This window comes from Cydia splendana, chromosome 27 (assembly GCF_910591565.1).
Source record: "Cydia splendana chromosome 27, ilCydSple1.2, whole genome shotgun sequence".
NCBI classification, from domain to species: domain Eukaryota; kingdom Metazoa; phylum Arthropoda; class Insecta; order Lepidoptera; family Tortricidae; genus Cydia; species Cydia splendana.
In genome coordinates, this window is record NC_085986.1 from 2,890,710 (window position 1) to 2,913,287 (window position 22,578).

Sequence of the window (22,578 nt, forward strand, 5' to 3'; positions counted from 1 at the left end):
CCTGGTGACAGACGGACAGACGGACGGACAGCGGAGTCTTAGTAATAGGGTCCCGTTTTACCCTTTGGGTACGGAACCCTAAAAATTACCATCATATAAAATAAAATTTATGAAAATTAATATTATGCTATGAAATACGATTTTTTAATATCTAGCTTTTATTAATTTTTAATTAACGAAGAATTCCCGCTATTAGAGGATCTTTTTATACAGGTAGAAAAATTTAATTTTCAATATTAGTCGTATAATTAAATTAATTACTTCTAAACGAAATGAATCAAGCTTTATATGTATTATTTATTACTTTTCTGGTGGCCGTTCGTTTTGTATGAGGTTGCAGTTCTAACCTAACCTAACCCACTTTTCTGGGAGCCGTTCGTTTTATACAGGAGGCCGCAGTTACAACCTAACATAATCTTCTTATCTAGCACAGGTTCAATTTTGTTTGGGGGTCACAGTTCTTACTTAACGTAATCCACTTTTCTGCAAGTAGAAAAACATTATGCCATAATGAAAGTATGCTGCAGGATGATTATGGTGCATACAATTGTGCTAAACCAAAGTCTGCAAAAGTAATCTTCTGCTAAATAATATGCTGCAAAATGTATTGTATACTTAGTAATAATAATGCAAAGTACCGCCATGTGGGATGTTGACTCGACGATCATTGTTCCGATAGTTGTGTCAGCGAACGGTCGCATAGCGAAGAGTCTCGACCAACACCTAGAGAGACTCTCGCTGGGTGGTTGGATCAAGGGTCAGATGCAGAAGGCGGTAATATTGGACACGGCGCGTATAGTACGTCGGTTCCTCACTCTGCGGCCCTGACCACCGGCAGCTTGGGCCAAGCTCCGCTGCCGGCGGCACCCTAGGTTAGGTTTTTTATAATGTGTTTATATGTATTTTTTATTGTTTTGTAAGTGTTTTTATATTTTACTTTTATATTCATATTATAACAAACCTAACTTAAGACGAAAAATAAATAAAGAGAATAAAATGCAAAGTAATATTTATGCCTAATTATCATTCTACTAAAAGTGTTTCTGCGATACATGTTATGCGAAGTGTATTTCTGACAAACAATATTATGCCAGAAGAGGGGAACCCCACTCTATGGTTTACTAGGTGCACTAGTGCTGCTCTCTGGCGGCAGAACATTGCAGTAATACTCCCTATTTTAAGTTGTATAGGTATAGAGTTACACAGAGACAGACATTGTAGAATTAAATGGCGCTTTTACTTGAACGCGATGTCACGCAATATTATCGTTCCGTTGGTTTCGTCGTGTTTTACAAAGGTTCTATAACATGTAAATTTATGTATTCATTATGAAATTTATTTACAAGGTCGTGTCAACTTTTAATTAATGAGGGCAGCGAAACAGCGTGTTTACCTGAGTCAACTTACAAAGGAGTGTGAATGGGTTTCTAGTAGAAATGTGCATGTTTATGATATCTATGAAAAGGGACCTTATTGTCGAAGGCGCTTACGCCATTATTAACAATGCTCCGATATAAATACAATGCCGCGTGACGATGTGCGGCGTAAGGGTTACATTCCATTTCTGACCGCAGCTGCAGAGCTGGACTACAGAGCTGCAGAGCTGTAACACAAACCTTCATAAATTATACACCTAAACCTTCCCTTTCTATTGATCGGTGAAAACCCCACGAAAATCCGTTCAGTAGTTTTACAGTGCAGTAGGGGGTAAGGTGAAGTGATGTTTGGTGTGAGGACGTTATCCATACTTATTTTACATTCAGATGGCCCTGCAGCAGGTTGCTGTTGCAGACTTGCAGTACATATCTGTATATGACCTGAAAAATTGCGCTGCTGACAATGCTGTCGTTATTGCAACGTTCAACTCGTTCCTTATCGTATATTTTAAACTCTGGAAGTCTGTAGGGATATGATGGTCGTACTATATCTACGTGACAGTGTGATAAAACGGTGTCCGTCACTTTCTATCCCGCGGTGTTAAAAGGTGACTGTTATTTTATCACGTGGATAAAACCATCGGCTGGAGTCGGTTATCTTTGTGTTAAAAGTTATTATTTCTTATTCATCAATGAGTCAGTATTGACAGCTATAAATACGCGAGTATGTATGTATCCCTGTTCCAAAAGTCTCGACTGTATTTTACTTTTTATATGAAGTGTTGTGTTGTGACATCAATAATAGTTCGCCGCATTATCGCAAATTCAATATGGCGTCGATATCGGCATATCTTGTTACTTGTATTTATGTTTTCGAGAATTAAATGTGACGTCGGTTATGGCGTTATGGCGGTTGGCGCTTACGCTATTATTAACGCCGCTCCAGTATTATTGCGGCGCTATGCGACGTAAGCGCCAGCCGCCATAAGGTACCTTTAGCCGTGGAACGTCACAAATTTTGTTTGAGGAAAAATATGACAAAAAATATGTTAAGTCATCGTTTTATTTTGCTGATTAAGAACGAATTGCATAAGTATTTTATTTTTACTAGTTTTACTACCTATCGCTTTTCGGTGAAGAAAATCATCGTGAGGAAACCGGACTAATCCTAATAAGGTCTAGTTTATCCTCTGGGCTGGAAGGTCAGATGGTAGTCGCTTTCGTAAACACTAGTGCCTACGATAGTTCTTGGGACCTAGCCAAGCGGACTCCAGGATGAGCCGTGGCAAAATGCCGGGATAACGCGAGAAATAAGAAGTGTTAGTCTTTTTTTTATTTCAAAATTAATATGTAGGTATATTCATTTAAAAAAATGTTGTTCATAGCTCAAATGTTATAATAATCTTATTGTATAAAATAACAGTCTATACCTATAGTCTGTATCTTTACGTATTTAAATAAAAGTAAACAAACAATTTGTACATTTTCGGGTAGTTATAACATTTATTGGTTATCCGACCAATTACAAAAACCGCCTGGATCAGTCACTGAACGACCTGACTTTAACCTACATTATTTGGTCATGTAATGTTTTCATCTACCCTCAACTGGCTTAAGGAGCCATTTTTATTTTATTCTGTTTTTAGTATTTGTTGTTATAGCGGCAACAGAAATAGGTACATCATCTGTGAAAATTTCAGCTGCCTAGCTATCACAGATGACGAGATACGGCCTGGTGACAGACGGACAGACGGACGGACAGCGGAGTCTTAGTAATAGGGTCCCGTTTTACCCTTTGGGTACGGAACCCTAAAAATTACCATCATATAAAATAAAATTTATGAAAATTAATATTATGCTATGAAATACGATTTTTTAATATCTAGCTTTTATTAATTTTTAATTAACGAAGAATTCCCGCTATTAGAGGATCTTTTTATACAGGTAGAAAAATTTAATTTTCAATATTAGTCGTATAATTAAATTAATTACTTCTAAACGAAATGAATCAAGCTTTATATGTATTATTTATTACTTGGTCTGTGGTTATTACAGATGACTTATATACCGCTTTAAAAAACAAATATATTTATAGAAATAGATTTATTTCTATCATCCGTGTTAAACTATAAAAATTGTTGCCATAAATGTTACATTGTATATGTTTAGTTCTATATGTAAGCGATCAGACCTTCGGTATAAATGTTTTAACTTGTGTATACTTCCCAACCAACCTTTGGTGCATTGCTAGAACTAGCGGTGGTTTAATCCCTGATCCCTATAAGCACAGACTACATATATAGATGAGGCTGATATATTTACTTTATGCTATAAGACAGGTTTACCTAGTTTAGGGCTCAGGACACTATTCCTAGGCTGTCTAACAATATAATACTTTTAAAAATGTAATGCCCTTCTACTATGTAATAAGCTGCATTTTTGATACCTAAATAAATCATTTTTCATTTTCATTTTTCATTTTCAATATGTACAAAAATAAACCGGCGCCGAGCGTCGGCGTCTAGTCAACTCTATGGCTGCTGCTCGACGCAACGTAGGCGCAACTACGCAGCGACGCCATTTCCCATTGACTAGACGCCGACGCTCAAAAGACGCTATGTGAGGTGGCCCTTATCGCTCTACTAATAATATTGAAATTAGTACGGAAGGGCGTTTTGTCCAATCCGATATCGAATGTGGGATACGACCAATAAGTAAAAATGTATAAACCTCCTTATTAAATTTGCCTTATTTATTTATTAATGGTTTTAGGGCACTGTCTAGCAGCTGATTTTCTCCAAGGATCAATATTCGATATCGGATCGGACAATGTGAAAACTCTTTAAAAGATGTATCAAATATTAACAGAAAATAAACATATGCAAGGGATGGAGCTACCCTGTCAAGTGTCATTCTATGGAACTTGCTAACTATGTAAACGTACTAGTGCTCGACATGCTAATGCCCAATAGATGACACCTTGCTGTCACCTCTTTTGACAATGACTTAAGTTTCAAGATGACATGTACTGGGACCGCGTCGAGCACCAGTACGTTTACCTTATGTAAACAAACCGCCATATTAAAATTGTCTCTGAATGATGAATTTACTAGTGACTTATAGTTAGCAAGTTCCATAGAATGACACTTTAAGCAAAAATATGCCCGTGTTGGGTAACACCGCTCTTCCCTAAGTAATATAATGTAGTTATATAATGAAATAAAATGTAATACTTTATTTACACTAAAAACATTGATAAACATTGTTATCTTATTGAAATGTTTGTTTTTTTTAAGGTAAACAACATTACATTCTTCAATACTCCATTCCAATCTGAAGGGAGGTAAGTGGAAAATATTAAACACTTTTTCGAACGTATGTAAATACTCGTATATTATAATGTACTAGCACAGAATAAATAATAGTACTAGGTACAGAAGACTCACTCTCTAACAAAACGCGTCTGTTACGATCAGGACAGATATGGCCGCTAGGTGGCGACAGCGCCACGCGCGGTCTATGGCTAGCCATAGCCACCAAAATTGGTGTGGAACGGATGTACTTTTAGCTACCTGTTGCAAAGCGACGAAATCGCGGAGTGAGCCACGCCTGGTACTAGCGACCCGCCCCGTCTTCGCACGGTTAGTTCAACCAATTTACACAAAACCTTAACAAATTATACATCTAAACCTTTCTCAAAAATCACTATTGATAGGTGAAAACCGCATGAAAATCCGTTCAGTAGTTTTTGAATTTATTGCGACAGACAGACGCGGCAGGACTCTGTTTTTTAAGCTGTAGTGATTCGCCGTTGTTCTAATAGTTCCAGTAAGTACCTACGAGTGTAGCGAGTGGTTCGATAAGTGGAATCTTGAACGTTGTGAGGGTTTCAAGGCACGAGGGTTAAACAAATATTGCCACCGAGTGAAACACAACATTTTTCAAAATCCGCCTCGCGACACTAGTCGTAAAACGCCAATTACGCAAGGAAAGACCCTTAGCACAGAATAAATAATAGTACTAGGTACAGAAGACTCACTCTCTAACAAAACGCGTCTGTTAGGTCGCGTGTAAACGATCAGGACAGATATGGCCGCTGGGTGGCGACAGCGCCACGCGCGGCTTATGGCTAACCACCAAAATTGGCGTGGAACGGATGTACTTGTAGCTACCTGTAGCAAAGCGACGAAATCGCGGAGTGAGCCACGCCTGCCCTTAGGTCTTACCCTCCTACGTGTATATGTACAACACAGCCGGTCAACTCTACTGCCGTGAATGTGACAGAGTTTTTAAGAACAGGTTTGGCCTGGCCAGCCCCATAAGAGCTCATATAAGAGGAAAAACCCTAGATTGCTGAGGTCGCCGTCATCGAAATCGATGTGGAGGACTATACATATCGAAGGTTTGAAGGTTTATAAATTAAAACTTCATCATCATCATCTCAGCCATAAGACGTCCACTGCTGAACATAGGCCTCCCCCTTGGACCTCCATACGTGCCGGTTGGAAGCGACCCGCATCCAGCGTCTTCCGGCGACCTTAACAAGATCGTCTGTCCATCTTGTGGGTGGACGTCCTACGCTGCGCTTGCTAGTCCGTGGTCTCCACTCGAGCACTTTTCGACCCCGAATCGACCTCGAATTAAAACTTAAACCAATCTTTTACCAGCTAACCTGACAGTTTTAACATGTTATCTGTAAACCGGTAAAAGTTCTAAATCAATGTCTTATCAGTCCATAAGATTAAAAGTCGCTAAGTGAAAGGAAATTCTTACTGATAACGTTTATCAATTGGAAAGCCATTAAAGTACACGGCTTGCGTGTTAGATTATCGATACATTTGGTTGTTTATTTTATTAAATTATACTTAAAATACCGATTAAGTTAAAATAGGATAAGTATTTTAACTAGAGATGGGCCGAATATGGACTTGAATACGAATATTCGGCTCAGATCGTACCGAACCGGATATTCGGCCGAATATTCTATTGGGCTAAAACCGCCTAAAACGCTGAAAACAAGTTCACACAGGTCCGCGATCTGCACTACGCACGTGTTCGAACGGAACTATTCGGCCGAATACGAACATTGAAAAATATGCCGAATACCGAATATTCGGCCGATCTCTAATTTTAACCTTTCATATGTGTGAGCTGGACAAAAATCGAGGGTTCCTCCGTCACAGCTTATTATAAATAATAGTACCAACTAGTACTAGGTCACAGAATAAATAATAGTACTAGGTACAGAAGACTCACTCTCTAACAAAACGCGTCTGTTACGATCAGGACAGATATGGCCGCTAGGTGGCGACAGCGCCACGCGCGGCCTATGGCTAATTGGCTAGCCACCAAAATTGGTGTGGGACAGATGTACTTGTAGCTACCTGTTGCAATCGCGGAGTGAGCCACGCCTGACTAGGTACAGAAGCTTCACTCTAACAAAACGCGTCTATAGACCGACAGATATGACCGGTAGGTGGCGTAAGCGCGAGCAGGCGTCCGTTCCGTAGCGGTGCGCGGCAACTACTACTGCTAGACACCAAAATTGGTGTGGCCCGCATCCCGCATGTACTTATAGCGACGCGACGAAATCGCAGAGTGAGCCACGCCTGCCTCCGTTGCGCTGTATAGAGCAGAAAAAATATTTCTCGAAAATCATACAAAAAGGTGACTTAAAATTCAGTCAGGATCCTAATACCATTTCAAATTAAGGCTCCGTCACACAGGCGCGTTTTGCAGGCGGCGCGTGAGCGGGGCGCGCCGCTTTTACATATAAAACGCTCACGCCCCGCCCGGAAAACGCGCCTGTGTGACGGAACCTTTAGATTCCAAATTTCATTACTGTATCTATGGTTTCTGAGTAAAATGGCTGTGACATACAAACGGACAGACAGACATGCATTGATCCATGGCGAAACTATAATGGGTTATACGGAACCCTAAAAACTGAACTCTGACATAAATCAAAATCACGGAACACATGCTAACCCCCCACCTTTTTAACCCTAAAATGAATCAGGAGAGAACGTGATTCATATATTTTGTATGCTATTAATATTTCATTGATATCCTTTCTACGGTCGTGTCTGGTATACACGTGCTAACCATGTGTTGATATAGAACAGGGATGTGTAGAGTAGCTATTAGATAAAATTTATTTTAGATTTATTTCAATAAACTTTATTGTGATATTTAAATAAAATAAAGAGTTTTTATTATATGTTATCACATATATCAGCAGTATGTGATTGGTTTAGGCCAGAAATGCTCAATAATATGAAGATGGTATGAAAAACCTAGACTAAGCATTTAATTCTCACCAAAATTGAAAATACTTAACGGTATGCCAAAAACTGTCTAATAAATCATTTTATTGTACATAAGGTGCTAATTTACCACCCTAGTGCGGTAACTAACACTATACGTGCATATGTCGAAAATTTAAACGGCCATATGTACTGTAAAACGTTGGACAATACACGTACGAAAAGGTAATTCGCACTTGTATTGTAATATGCTAAAATGGCTCACGTTCATTTCCGAAAATACCACAATGACTTGTTCCTCTTATATGACAAAGTCATTGTGGCATTTATTGTTCAATATTTTCTAAGAAACTACGATTATACCTACATAGTTCTGTTCTCAATATCATTCATCCAATTCAAATAAGGTATAATTTTAATAGTGCAATTTTAAAACTGAAAGTCATGCCTCATTTTGTTACATGAATCATTCGATGACTCCTTTTTACATGAAACATCCGTCACCAGCGATTTCGCATATTTTATAACAGTCATATTTTAAAGAACACTAGAGCATATTTACAATTTTTGGTTGGAAAGGTAAAAAAAGGTAGTGTACTTGATTATTGTGATATAGGAAAATTTTATATTATAGATAGGTGTGTCGGATAATAAGTCTTATCGCTTGTGCGGAATAAATAATGATATGTCATATTATATATCAATAAAATACCCACCGTATAGCAGATATTTTATGCTACGTGTAACTATATTTTATAAAAACAAGAAATAGCCAAACACTTCACTTTAAATTGAGACTCGAACATATTAAAAATGTTACATTCAACTATTACAATTGTCGAAACAAACTGCAGTAACCATTAAAAAACCGTTAGCGACTCCACATATTTTAGAACACAGTAATATTTTAATGAACACTCGCGTAGACAGATATAAAGAGCGGAATAACTAATGGGTTAGGGATACATTTTGTTGTAAATTCTTTGATGATGTTTGATTTACGTGCTAATTTAGCTTTAAACATATTATAATGAGGTGTGAAATGAGTTTTATAGCTTGAAATGAAAGTCTGGTATGTGAACGGTAAAGGGGCCCGAAGTTCTTATGTCTTATATTACTTACCCAGTGTGGGGCGGCCCTTAGAAGCCCGCCTTAAGGGGCCCACAGATTACCAGTTCGCCGGGCGATATGAGCTTGTCAGTTGTTCGGAACTGTCACCTTTTGCGTTTAACTGTCAATGACAGGCTGACATCGTCCGGCGAACTGGTAATCTTCGGGCCCCTTTACCGTTCACATACCTACCAGGGTTTCATTTCAACCTATATAACTCATTTTACACCTCATTATAATATGTTTAAAGCTAAATTAGCACGTAAATCAAACATCATCAAAGAATTACCTCCTTTTATAAGAAAATGGGGTAAGTAATATAAGACATAAGAACTTATACTATAATATTTATATTATACAACATATTGTATAAGTTTGTTTTGTATACAGCAATTATGCATATTGGTGTTAGATGTATTGAGTAATATACATTATAAATCTGAGATATTATGAACGTTATACATAATGATCGTTATGTACAATTATATTATACTTAAATAACGTTATACTTAACAAAAATAGATATTTTGATGTTATATCTAACGTTCGTTATACACCTTGAACGGTATACAAAACAAACTTCTACAATATGAGCGTATAATAAAATAAATAAAATAAAATAAAATAAAAAATGTCTTATATGTAGTATTACCTATACTTACCCATAAATACGTCTGCCAAATCCGTAGATGGATCTTGGCGTATATATATGTAGTTATTTTTAACATTACCTTATCACATCACTACACCTTATAAAACAAAGTCCCCCGCCGCGTCTGTCTGTTTGTGTGTATGTATGTTCGCGATAAACTCAAAAACTACTGAACGGATTTTCATGCAGTTTTCACCTATCAATAGTGTGATTCTTGAGTCAATATCAATAGTGCCATTCTCTAAGTGTGTTCCGCGGAACCCTAGGGTTCCGCGACACCCCTGCAGGGGTTCCGCAAGAATTTAGAACACTATGCTTTAGTCGCCTCGAAAAATTTTACTATGCAAAAAACACACTTCTAAAAACTATTGTTTTATTGTAGGGTTCCATCAAGTATTTCGCTTTCCAAAAGGGTTCCGTCAAAAAAAAAGATTGAGAACCGCTGGTTTAGGTGTATAATTTTAATTTGTTAACCCGTGCGAAGCCGGGGCGGGTCGCTGGTTATGAAAAGTAAAACTTCAGTTGAAATTTTAAATAGGTATCCTGCCATGTTTAAATCTCTAGTAACAATACGGGTAGGTATTTCTAAATAAATAAAGCTTTACATTTTAACTAGAATTACTATATTTGTTTATACAAAGAAATAAACACTCGACCTTTCGTGAACTTTGTTGTCATACACAACAAAGTCTTTGTTCTGACAGGCCTTTGTTATTTTAATAATTAAATACTTGTGGATACTTTTTAAGCAGTATCTAGTTATTTTTTACTGTCTAGGTATAGCATTTTTGGTAAACAATTTCTTATAAGCTCTTAAATGTCATACGAATCTAGCCGCCTCCATACAATCGAATTTACACTCTCATTTTATAACGACATTCTGAATTAACATGATTGACGTAAACATAAAAGTATGACACGACATAAAATAGTAGAAATTGAATAAAATGGAACTAAAAAAGTTCCATGCTAAATTGTTGCCATGTTTAAGCATTTTACGTCAAAAATGTGACAGCTAAGTACTCTTAGTTAATGTAATCTGGAGCAGGCGTGGCTCTCTCCGCGATTTCGTCGCTTTGCTACAGGTAGCTAAAAGTACATCCGTTCCACACCAATTTTGGTGGCTAGCCGTAAGCCGCGCGTGGCGCTGTCGCCACCTAGCGGCCATATGGCGGCTGTTCTGATCGTAACAGACGCGTTTGGTTAGAGAGGAGTCTTCTGTACCTAGTACTATTTTTATATTATTTATTCTGTGTCTGGAGTTAGATTTATGATTTCTCTGTATCTGTAAATATAATATGATGCTATACGATTAAATTAAAAAATAATAATAATTTGAGAATGATAACTAAATCACTAAACATAATCAATCCATGACAATCCATGTTTATTAAACCTTTATCTAAAAATAACCTATTATTTTCCCTAATACCGATCGATTTCAATCTGGCAATTCGCATAAATTAATTTATATTCCTTTGATGACTTGAAATAAAGACATGAAAGAAATACTCGAGTAGCAATTTAAATCGGAGGTCGCGTTACCTGTCGTTTTTAGGATTCCTTAAGGTACAAGTTGGAAGCCGACCGCAGACAGAAGCAGCAGACCATATCACAGAAAAAAGTAATAGTATTGCACCGCCCCGCCCCGACTCGCATTACCTCGCCCCGCGACTGGCCGCGACATGAATCTGGCGGACTTCTGACGTCCTCTCAGTAAAGCTACTTACCCACACATATCCGTCTGTCTCTCTGTCACCAGGCTGTACCTCATGAACCGTGATAGCTAGACAGTTGGAATCCGACGTAGACAGCAGTACCAGCAGACTGCGACAATAACATTCGTATAGTCTGTCTAAAGATACAGACTATTTAAAAAGAGTCAACAAAATCTACCCTCAAATGGTTCCTTAAGCCAGTTGAGGGTAGATGAAAACATTACATGATCAAATAATGTAGGTTAAAGTCAGTTCGTTCAGTGACAGATCCAGGCGGTTTCGTATTTTGGTCGGTTAACCAATAAATGTTATAACTACCCGAATACTACAAAATAGTACAAATTGTTTGTATTATTTTATTTAAATACCTAAAGATACAAACTTATAATTAGCGACACAAAATTAATATATATACAGAGAAACAAGTAGGGTTCTGCTTTGTATCTTTACCCCCTTATTCATAAACGCGCTACAAACCTCAATTAGCTAATAATCATTTGTCTTTATCTGTCATTTTGACTTATGTATTTGTAAGAAAGGGATAAAACATAAGGGGGTTAATCTAGCCATGTCCGTCTATCTGTAGTTCTGGATCTGTACTGTATTCTCTGTGAGCTTTCCGGGCATCTCGGACAATCCTATTAGACCGCGGGTCAGGAGCAAATATCGTCAGTCATCGCCTCCCGCCTGATGTTAGTTTAGATGCTATCATGGATTAAAAAAATAGTCAACCGGTTGTATCGCGGTGGAAAGACCGTCAGTTGATCAAATGAACATGTAAAAAAAAATCAGTCATCGCCTCCCGATTGATACTTTGCCAGATGAGAGTTTAGATGCTATTATAAATAAAAAAAACCGGGCAAGTGCGAGTCGGACTCGCGCACGAAGGGTTCCGTACCATAAAGCAAAAAACGGCAAAAAAAAAACGGTCACCCATCCAAATACTGACCACTCCCGACGTTGCTTAACTTTGGTCAAAAATCACGTTTGTTGTATGGGAGCCCCATTTAAATCTTTATTTTATTCTGTTTTTAGTATTTGTTGTTATAGCGGCAACAGAAATACATAATCTGTGAAAATTTCAACTGTCTAGCTATCACGGTTCGTGAGATACAGCCTGGTGACAGACGGACGGACGGACGGACGGACGGACAGCGAAGTCTTAGTAATAGGGTCCCGTTTTACCCTTTGGGTACGGAACCCTAAAAAAACCGTCAGCCGGTTGTATAGCGTTGGAAAGACCGGCAGCTACTTGCATGACCATGTAATTCGTTTTATATGATTGGCATTGAATACTTTATTTGAGGACTTCAGGTAGAGAATCTAACTTTTTCCCCGCAGTCGGTTGAACGAGCTGTGGGCGGAGCGCTGATCTAGTGCAGTTTTTGTCCTTAGGAAGCCGCGAGCCGATATTTCAAGAGGGGGCGGAGACGGCGCACTACACAGAGTTTTACAGTAGGACAGTTATATTTTTGTACTAAGATCGTCCGTTCATCATTATTTGATAGATGAGCTCGAAATAAAGTAACATTTACTAATTACAGTATTTATATGGTTCATATTCATGAAGCCTGTTCAGAACGCATCTTATGTGACGTCATGGACGGCCGATTGCGTCCGAAATTCGAAGATCGGCAACGATCGGATGCGTATATAACGTCCGCCGACAGCAGCCAACGGCAATCTTCCAAAATACGTTGAACGACAAACTCTTACTTGTATTAATTTAATTTAATTTTACAAATATATCTTGTACACAAGTTAAAATTATAAGTCTTCATTGAAGATCCACTTAGGCATCCCTGCACCACTAGAAAGGAGCCTAGGCCTCAACAACTAGGAGATAACACGTTTTGTTATCTTCAAAGAAAATACCACCTTGATTGTTCTCTGAGTGATCTGTCACATAACTTTGAACCATGTTGAATTTATTTTTAAATAACAAATTAAGTAACATTTATTAAATTTTCCTGATTAAATAGTTATAAAAGTTGAACAGGCGTCTAATTTGTTTCGTGATTTTCAGTTTTAATTATAAACTGTTCAAGTTTCCAAACTAACTAACTAGCTAATATGGCTCAGCGATCCAAAGAGGATCTTGGCCTCCGAAACGAGAGCATGCCACTTTTCCCGATTCTGCGCCGTTTCCTGCCAATTATCGGCTTGAAGCTGACGCAGATCCGCTTCCACACAGTCTCCCCAGCGGTATCTGGGCCGACCTACCGGGCGGCTACCAGTCGGTCTTCCCAGGTACGCCCTCTTGGCAGCCCGATCCTCTCCCATTCTTAATAGGTGACCGAACCAGCGAAGTCTGCGGGATTTCGTTTCGCCGATGATATTGGGTCCGGCCACCAACTCCTCCAACAGCTATAAAACTATGGACAGAGTTGGCTGTCGCTAATGCTATACTTTCGGTTTATTTTCTGGGAAACACGATCAAAATTTAGGTACTGCCACTTTTACAAAATTAGTGTCCCCGAAAAATTATTCGTAACAAAAGAAGTGTACTACCATTTTTCTTGTAGGCTGTCCATAAATTACGTCATCGTTTTTGACGATTTTTGACCCTCCCCCCCCTAAAATCATCCAAAAATCATGCTTCGAATGGCCCCGTTTCCTCCTACGTCATGCTACCATCATCCGGGTGTCCAGACCCCCCCCCCCTAATTTGAAATGACGTAATTTATGAATAGCCCCTAGGAACAATAACAACTTCTAACAATGTCTACTTAAGTATGAGCGAGCGCTTGGACAGCGAATCATATGTAATATAATTTAAGAAATTATGTACAGTCAGCAGCAGAAGTTGCTAAGCGGGCGAGGTGTTCAAAATTAGGTACCTTGACACGCTCTTATTCTCTTAACAATAAAGTCGCGTCAAGATCATTTTGAACACCTCGCCCGCTTAGCAACTTCTGCTGCTGACTGTATAAGATGTAAACCTTTTGACCTTAATAAACTTTATCTTATCTTATCTTTATCTTAGATTGACCTACTGTCAACCCTCTGTGCACTGCGCCGGCTCTATCTTTATCAGCGGCCGCCAGTGTAATTTAGTTGTTTGAGAAAAATTGTGAATTCACCACAGCCCCAACATTTTACACTATCTGTCGTGTGGCATCTACGGATACACTATCTGCCAGATAGGTGGCTTAGGACTGGATAAATCAGTGAATATATGGATTTCTAACGTTTTAGATCAGGTATATTTGATACGTAAGCAGGATAGTTGCAGAACGCTTTTTTTTTTTTTCGAAAAAAAAGGGATTGCCTGCCTCGCGTTTTAAACGGCCTCGCCTACAGTGAGGACCTTTTGGCACAAATATTTATGTTCTAAATGAATTTTAGTTTTGTGTTATTTATTATTTGTGCTAATAAACATTTCTTATTCTTACAGTATGTTTAAATTATATTCTATTGTGAATTCCCACAACCCCAACATTCGTTTACACTATCTGTCGTGTGATATCTATGGATACACTATCTGCCAGATAGGTGGCTTAGGACTGGATAAATCAGTAAATAAATATATGGATTTCTAACGTTTTAGATCAGGTATATTCGATTCGTAAGCAGGATAGCTGCGAAACGCTTTTTTTTCGGAAGAAGGGATTGCCGGGTCTCTATTATTTCCCAAATAGTTTTAAGTCATAATGTATTGTTTGTCCGAATTTTCGTTAGTCATAATTGGTTTTTCTCAGAAACGCGTAACTTTTCAGGATTGCCATAAAACAAACCTAACCTAACCTATCCTATCTATAGAATAGCCTTACGAAAATCCTGAAAAGTTAACGGTTTCAGTTTTATGACGAACAATAATATGACAAACAATACATTATGAGTTAAAACTTTATGGGAAACAAAGGGACCCCGGGATTGCCTGCCTCGTGTTTTTAACGGCCTCACCTACAGTATGTTTAAATTATATTCTATTAAGAATTCACCACAACACTATTTGTCGTGTTGCTATCTAGATATGTGGCTTAGGACTGGATAAACCAGTAAGTAAATAAACATATGAATTTCTAACGTTAATAGGTCAGGGTGCCTAGCCAAGGTGACAAACGCTTGCGCTACGACAACGAAACGCTTTGTCTCTCTATCACTCTTCCATATTAGTGCGATAGTGATATTAGTGATAGATATATAATTCACTAGCGACCCGCCCCGGCTTTGCACGGGTTAACAAATTATACACCTAAACCTTCATCAGGAATCACTCTATTGATAGGTGAAAACCGCATGAAAATCCGTTCAGTAGTTTTTGAGTTTATCGCGAACATACAAACAGACAGACGCGGCGGGGGACTTTGTTTTATAAGGTGTATTATAATTAATTGTATAAAAACTTATAAAAAGACTCCTTTTACTTTTTGCTTCTTTGTCGTCGTATCCGACATCCGAAATCGGATCGGACATTGTGAAACGTTATGCGCTATCTATCGTGCGGTATCTGCCAGATAATGTAATGTGGGTAGTGCGTTACGTGGGATTTAGATAAAGGGGAATTATAATGGTGTGATAAAGTCGAAGAAAAATTGGGATGTGAATGTAAAACATATTCGCTAGATACAGTACAAATATACTTACATACAGGTATGCATACAATTTTATTTAAAGTGTAAGGCATATCTTTCAGATAATGCAATTTTGCACAAATAAGACAAATCTGTATATTCTGTATATAGGATAAACTTTTTCCTTCACCTTACTTTTTTGCACGAAAGAAAAAACGTCGTACAAAAAGCAGGCTTAATGCTATCTATAGGCATTCTCTACCAGTCAACCTTTAGTTTATGTCAATGACTGACATGTCAAAGGGGAGTCATCCCCGTCTACGTTAGCAGGTTCGATTCCCGGCGGACCAATGGGGTGCCTGCATCGCAAATGAATTACTAATTAACACGCGTTTGTATAATTTGAGTGTTTTTCGTTAAAGGAAACATTTACGCTCATTTTACGATGTACGGTACATACAATAAAAGTAATAAAACTACATAATATATAAGGGGCTATTCATAAATTACGTCATTTCAAATTAGGGGGGGGGGTCTGGACATCGGATGATGGTAGCATGACGTAGGAGGAAACGGGGTCATTCGAAGCATGATTTTTGAATGATTTTAGGGGGGTGGGGGAAATCGTCAAAAATCGATGACGTAATTTATGGACAGCCCCTAAGACGGGTAAAGGTACCTTATTTGTTTATTTTATTTAAACTTTATTGCACAACAAAAATAACTAAAAATGGCGGACCTTATGGAGCTTAATTATTAACGGCGACGTAAGCGCCAACTGCCATGAGATACCTTTACCCGTGGAACGTCACATATACAACGAAAGGGTCCTCGCACACATTAGTCTAAAACAGAAAGGAATCGTCACTTAATTCAATAACGATGGACTGTAACGAATAGCCAGTATAGCCACGACTGTTAACCAACGCTGACCAAACACTCACTAATGAAACTTGAGATTAGGCGGGCGGCACAAGGGCGACTAGAAGGATGCGATTGTAACAAGTCGACAAAAACGCAAGGAATCGTCACTCAATTCAATAACGATGGAATGTAACGAATAGCCAGTATAGCCACGACTGTTAACCAACGCTGACCAAACACTCACTAATGAAACTTGAGATTAGGCGGGCGGCACAAGGGCGACTAGAAGGATGCGATTGTAACAAGTCGACAAAAACGCAAGGAATCGTCACTCAATTCAATAACGATGGACTGTAATATATAGCCATGACTGTTAACCAACGCTGACCAAACACTCACTAATGAAACTTGAGATTGGGCGGGCGGCACAAGGGCGACTAGAAGGATGCGATTGTAACAAGTCGACAAAAACGCAAGGAATCGTCACTCAATTCAATAACGATGGAATGTAACGAATAGCCAGTATAGCCACGACTGTTAACCAACGCTGACCAAACACTCACTAATGAAACTTGAGATTAGGCGGGCGGCACAAGGGCGACTAGAAGGATGCGATTGTAACAAGTCGACAAAAACGCAAGGAATCGTCACTCAATTCAATAACGATGGACTGTAATATATAGCCACGCCTGTTAACCAACGCTGACCAAACACTCACTAATGAAACTTGAGATTAGGCGGGCGACACAACGGCGACTAGAAGGATGCGATTAAAACAAGTCGCACAGACGCAAGGAGTCGTCACTTAATTCAATAACGATGGACTGTAATGAATAGCTACGACTGTTAACCGACGCTGACCAAACACTGACTAATGAAACGGGGGCCCTTTAATCATCAGATGTGAGAGATTAGGCGGGCGACACAAGAGCGTCTGCCACGAAGGATACGATTGAAAAACGCAAGCCGCACAGGTACAAGTTAATTTTTACCAGAACGAGTGCAAATCTTCAATTTGTCGTTATATATTTCTACCCTTAAACTAATAACGCATAGACAGATAGTCCCCATACGGCTAACCTGCCAAAAGTGAAGCCGAAACACGATCGATGTGTGCGCGGGAGGCTCGTGTTTTACGCTCAGCAACACACACACATATACAAAAAAGTATATAGATATTTCCCTCAAAATGGGGGATTTAACAACATCCTTAACACTTGGTTATTAATAATTTGTGTGTAGATTTAATAGCAAAAGCTTTTTATGTTTATTTAAGGAATTTTTTCCATTTCCCGCCTTTGTGAAATAAGGTTTAAATAAAAAAATTGATATATTTTTACAATTTTTTATTTATAATGTGCATAAAATTACTACATAATTTGAAAAAAAATAATGAAATATTTAAAAATATGTAATTTTTATATAATTATACAATGAACTTCAATTAAGCGTATTCATTTTAGAATGTAAACGTCTTGTCCCATTTTGAGGAAATAATATTCACTACACTGTCAACATTTATAAGAAATGGCGGCTGGCGAAACATTGGATTTTTGTAGTTACGATTACGGAAAAATATCACATTAAACTCTATACTTACGCGTGAAATGTAATGTAAGTCGGTTTGTTTTTATGATATGATGCGTTTTGACACCTATTCAATGCACAAACAACCATTTTTCCTGTGTTTTTGATTTTTAAACGGGAGGTGTACACAAACCGACGTGACCTTGAGTACTGCCAGGGCCGATCGAATACGGTGACACGAGTGCGACGTGACGTCGCACTTGAAATGGCTTCACTAGGGATGTACGAACACTCGATCTATGCCTTATAAATCTATGTTTCTACCTATATAACTACCTATACAGGTTGGCTAAAAAATAAGCACATTTCCGTTGCCAGAGGGAGGTTTTGGGATTATACTGAGCAACTTTTACTATGGAACGAACCCCCTTTTGTTTATATGGATAGTTTTGTCTTGCCAATGAGCCACAAATGTATAATTTGCATATCATCTGTAATTTTTATGTGTAATTAGCTTGTTGTTTGTAAATATTCTGTGTTTTTTCCCGTGCGATTGTGTAATATACTGTACAGCCAAAGTTTAAAGTGGTTTTATTAATTATCGGCGGTCTGACAGCGTACAATGTGGTTAATGATGTCTGTAATAAATAATTTCATAGGTGAATCAACTTTTTCTTGTCACTAGTTGCCATGGTTACGATCTCCTCTTAAAATAATAGTTATTTCGTATTTAAATGAACCAAACGCACAGCACGTTTGTAGAACATGGTATAGCAGCTCTTCTAAGAAACCATGCTACTATTGTCTCCTGGCTGATGGGACAGAATAACAACAAGAAATAGTTGATCGACTGAATGATGAAATCATTATTTATGATCAAAATAGCAATATCTTGTTTTTTCAATACATCTTTTGGAATTGTCACTTATTCTCAAGTCGTTCGCTTGCGGGCGGCCTAATTCCCACCCCTGTAAATGATGGCCGCAGGGATTGGATTCGGTGAATTTATGTGCGTGAGATTGAGACGGTGCACTGTAATTACTTCACTACGTGTGTTGAAACAACAGAGCCGAGTTCACAGAGAAGAGAGCAGGGGTTAGACTCTAAGATGCGCAAAACGCTTCACTGAGTTGAATAGATTGATTCATATCTTTCGCTCGCGGTGATATATATCACTCATTTCGCTCATTTCGCTCAGTGGATCTGTGGACTATATTGTTCAAGAGTTAGTAGAGGGAAATGTCAATCATTCAGATACACATTCGAATCATGAGTGGGAAAGAGCGCGCAAGGAAAACTGAGATAGATGAGCGACTGAGCGAGTTCAATCATCAGTGAGTTTAAGAGTGAGCGAGTTCAATCAAATCACTCACTCGTGAACGACACATGGCTATAAAGGGGCCCACTGATTAACAGTCCGCCGGACGGTATCGGCCTGTCAGTTAGAACAAAATTTTGACAGTTCCGAACAACTGACAGGCTGATACCGTCCGGCGGACTGTTAATCAGTGGGCCCCTTTAGACTCTTTAGATAGTAGTACACCAAACGAAAACCAAAAATTGCCAATCGGGGGAAATAATTTGTGTATAACCGTATTTTAGCAAAGTTGTAGGGAATGGTGTATTAAACAACATACTAAAAGTACCGGAGGGTGGGGGTGAAGCTAACGGGTAGAAGGGGGTTTAAAGGTCCCTTTTTATAGTTTTACGTAAATACGGGTAGGGTAATTTAGTAATGACAAATACGAACGTTTCCGAGAAAATACGATGGAAAACAATTATGCACTGCTGTAATAAATGAATGAAAACAACTTTTTATATAAATGTTTTAACAAGATTCCTACATGCCAAAATACAAATCTTAGCATAATAATTTCCTTTCTATTAACTTAACTAAAGCGCTAGAAAGAAAATGTTTCACATCAAATGTTCTTAAATTTTACGAAGAACGTCGTAACTACTACTTATAATATATTCACTTACGACGTTTTTGAAACGCGTAACTCGAATGTACTCATTAGTAATTCTGTTTAGGAACAGTTTATTATGATAGAATCCCAGAGGTATGGAATTATACAAAATTATATGAATTATACGTTTCTTCGTCTTTGTTAAACAGACAGGCGCAATTTTACTTTGTACACTTGAGAGATATAAAAACCGGCCAAATGCGAGTCGGACTCACGCACGAAGGGTTCCGTACTATTATGCAAAAAGCAGCAAATCACGTTTGTTTTATGGGACTTAAATATTTATTTTATTCTGTTTTTAGTATTTGTTGACCCAGTCTGTGATTAGCTTGGCCTACCGTCCCGGGTGCATTAGTGTGCATTAAGAATAAATGTTTCAAATTTTAAGCTCTTATACCAGGCGTGGCTCACTCCGCGATTTTGTCGCTTTGCTACAGGTAGCTAAAAGTACATCCTTTCCACACCAATTTTGGTGGCTAAGCCATAAGCCGCGCGTGGCGCTGTCGCCACCTAGCGGCCATATCTGTCCTGATCGTAACAGACGCGTTTTGTTAGAGAGTGAGTCTTCTGTACCTAGTACATACTATTATTTATTCTGTGCTCCTACCCTCAAAGGTTTAGACATTGTCTCTGTGCTTGCCTTTTTTGCCTTGCCTCCTTAAATAAATCTTCCACCCCAAAACCGAAAGTATATATAAAAGCCGCCGGCAAAGACAATTCAATTAAGTAGATTAAAAGTACACGAGTGATTTAATTATTCATTTACATTAATGTTAGGATTCTGAATAAAAAATCATTCATTAAGCTTTGAAGTCACATCTGAAGTAATTTCTTCTCCGAATTTATAAGGATGGTAATATTATTTACTTTGGGATAATATGTATCATAATTTCACATTGTTTTGGACAGATATTAGACTAGATTGTAATAAAATTTTGTTTATAGGGTTCCGTATCTCAAAAGGAAAAAACGGAACCCTTATAGGATCACTCGTCCGTCTGTCTGTCTGTCCGACCATCCCCCCCCCCCCCCCCCCTTTATCTCCGAACTACTGGGTCTAAAATTATAAAAAAAAAACATAAAATAGTTATTTACCTATAGATGACAGGAAAACCTATTAGAAATATCCAGTCAAGCGTGAGTCGGACTTAATTACATCGTTTTTGATCCGACCCCTACGGGTTTTTTTAAAGACATTTCATTCACGTTCCATATAAAACATACATTGTTAAAATTTGGGTAATGTACGGAACCCTTGGAACGCGAGCCCGACTCGCACTTGTCCGGTTTTCATTTTTCATATTAACGCCGCGTGCCAAAAATTTACAAACGTAAATTTAGTTTGTAATTAATTTTATTTTATTTATTTAAATACAAAAAAAACTTTTTGGTATTTAACTAAAAGATATCTCTGAACTACAAAGTAATTGAATGGCTACAAGAAAAAAAATACTTATGCAATATATTAATAGGTACAGTCAGCAGCCGAAGTTGCTAAGCGGAAGAGGTGTTCAAAATTAAATACCTTAACACGCTCTTATTCTCTTACCATAAAGTCCCGTCAAGATCATTTTGAGCACCTGGCCCGCTTAGCAACTTCTGCCGCTGACTGTACAGGTATATTAGTAACCTGTGTTGATGTTTTAAAGTTATGACGTATATTAACAAACCAATTTTTTCCAGGTATGTTCATTTGACGACATCGCGTATGATATAAGAAGAAATTGTAAGCTTAGTAAGTAAAAAAAAAGTGGCTTTAAGGATGACTCACACTAGACCGGGCCGTGCCGCTGACGTCTGATCGGTGATCTCGTGGTGCTTTCCATAGTAAACTAAGCGCCGGAAGTTCCGGCCCGGCCCCGGCCCGGTCTAGCGTGAGTCATCCTTTACAGTACCTTCGCAGGCAAAGAATTGAACGCAGTGGGAGTTCAGAAATATGTTTTAATTTTAATTTTGCATTCAGAAATCCTTCGGAAAATATCTAATTGTCAATTTGGCTGTTTCATACATTTTGGCTGGTCCATTTTCTATGGGAGGGTAATTTTTCGCGATTTCGGGGTTGGTCTCATAGTAAAAGTTGCTCAGTATAATCCCAAAACCTCCTTGGCAACGGGAATGCAGTTATTTTTTAGCCACCGTGTATACCTAGTAGAGATTAGAGATGTGCGCCGATGGCAAAATCATCGGCGGCGGCGTCCGATGATTTTTTGACCGGCGGCGGCGGCGCGATCGGCGTGAAATCGGCGTGGCATAATATTTGATACTGCATGAGAACGTGGCTGTAGAAACTCTACATTAAAGCCCTCTGAGTATTTACTAGGCTATCTAAAACATATTATGTGTGTTTTCTAAATTATTGCCGAAAATTATATCCCATCATGTCACTTGGCAACCATTTATTACCAATACCAACCTAACGGTTACCAATGGTATGTTTAAATATTAAAATAAAAAAGATACTTTAAAACGCTACATTTTAGGCAGTATTTTTACTTACTTTGTAAGCGGAATACAAATAAAACTCAAAAAAATTCTTTATAAGTCTTAAATCTATATTGACTTTTCCCAGCCACTGTCG

The 22,578-nt window shown here is 38.3% G+C and overlaps 1 protein-coding gene and 1 long non-coding RNA gene across 2 annotated transcripts in view; both read left to right on the forward strand.

The window, feature by feature from the left end:
- The window catches only part of LOC134803809 (uncharacterized), a 351,011-nt gene that overhangs the window by 68,620 nt on the left and 259,813 nt on the right, over positions 1-22,578 (forward strand). The gene's annotated exons all lie outside the window — the stretch shown is intronic.
- LOC134803828 (uncharacterized) overlaps positions 2,505-22,578 on the forward strand; it is a 34,393-nt gene continuing 14,319 nt past the window's right edge. The window contains exon 1 of the long non-coding RNA XR_010146027.1: positions 2,505-2,557. This is a non-coding gene — a long non-coding RNA (uncharacterized LOC134803828). The remainder of the gene's footprint in view (positions 2,558-22,578) is intronic.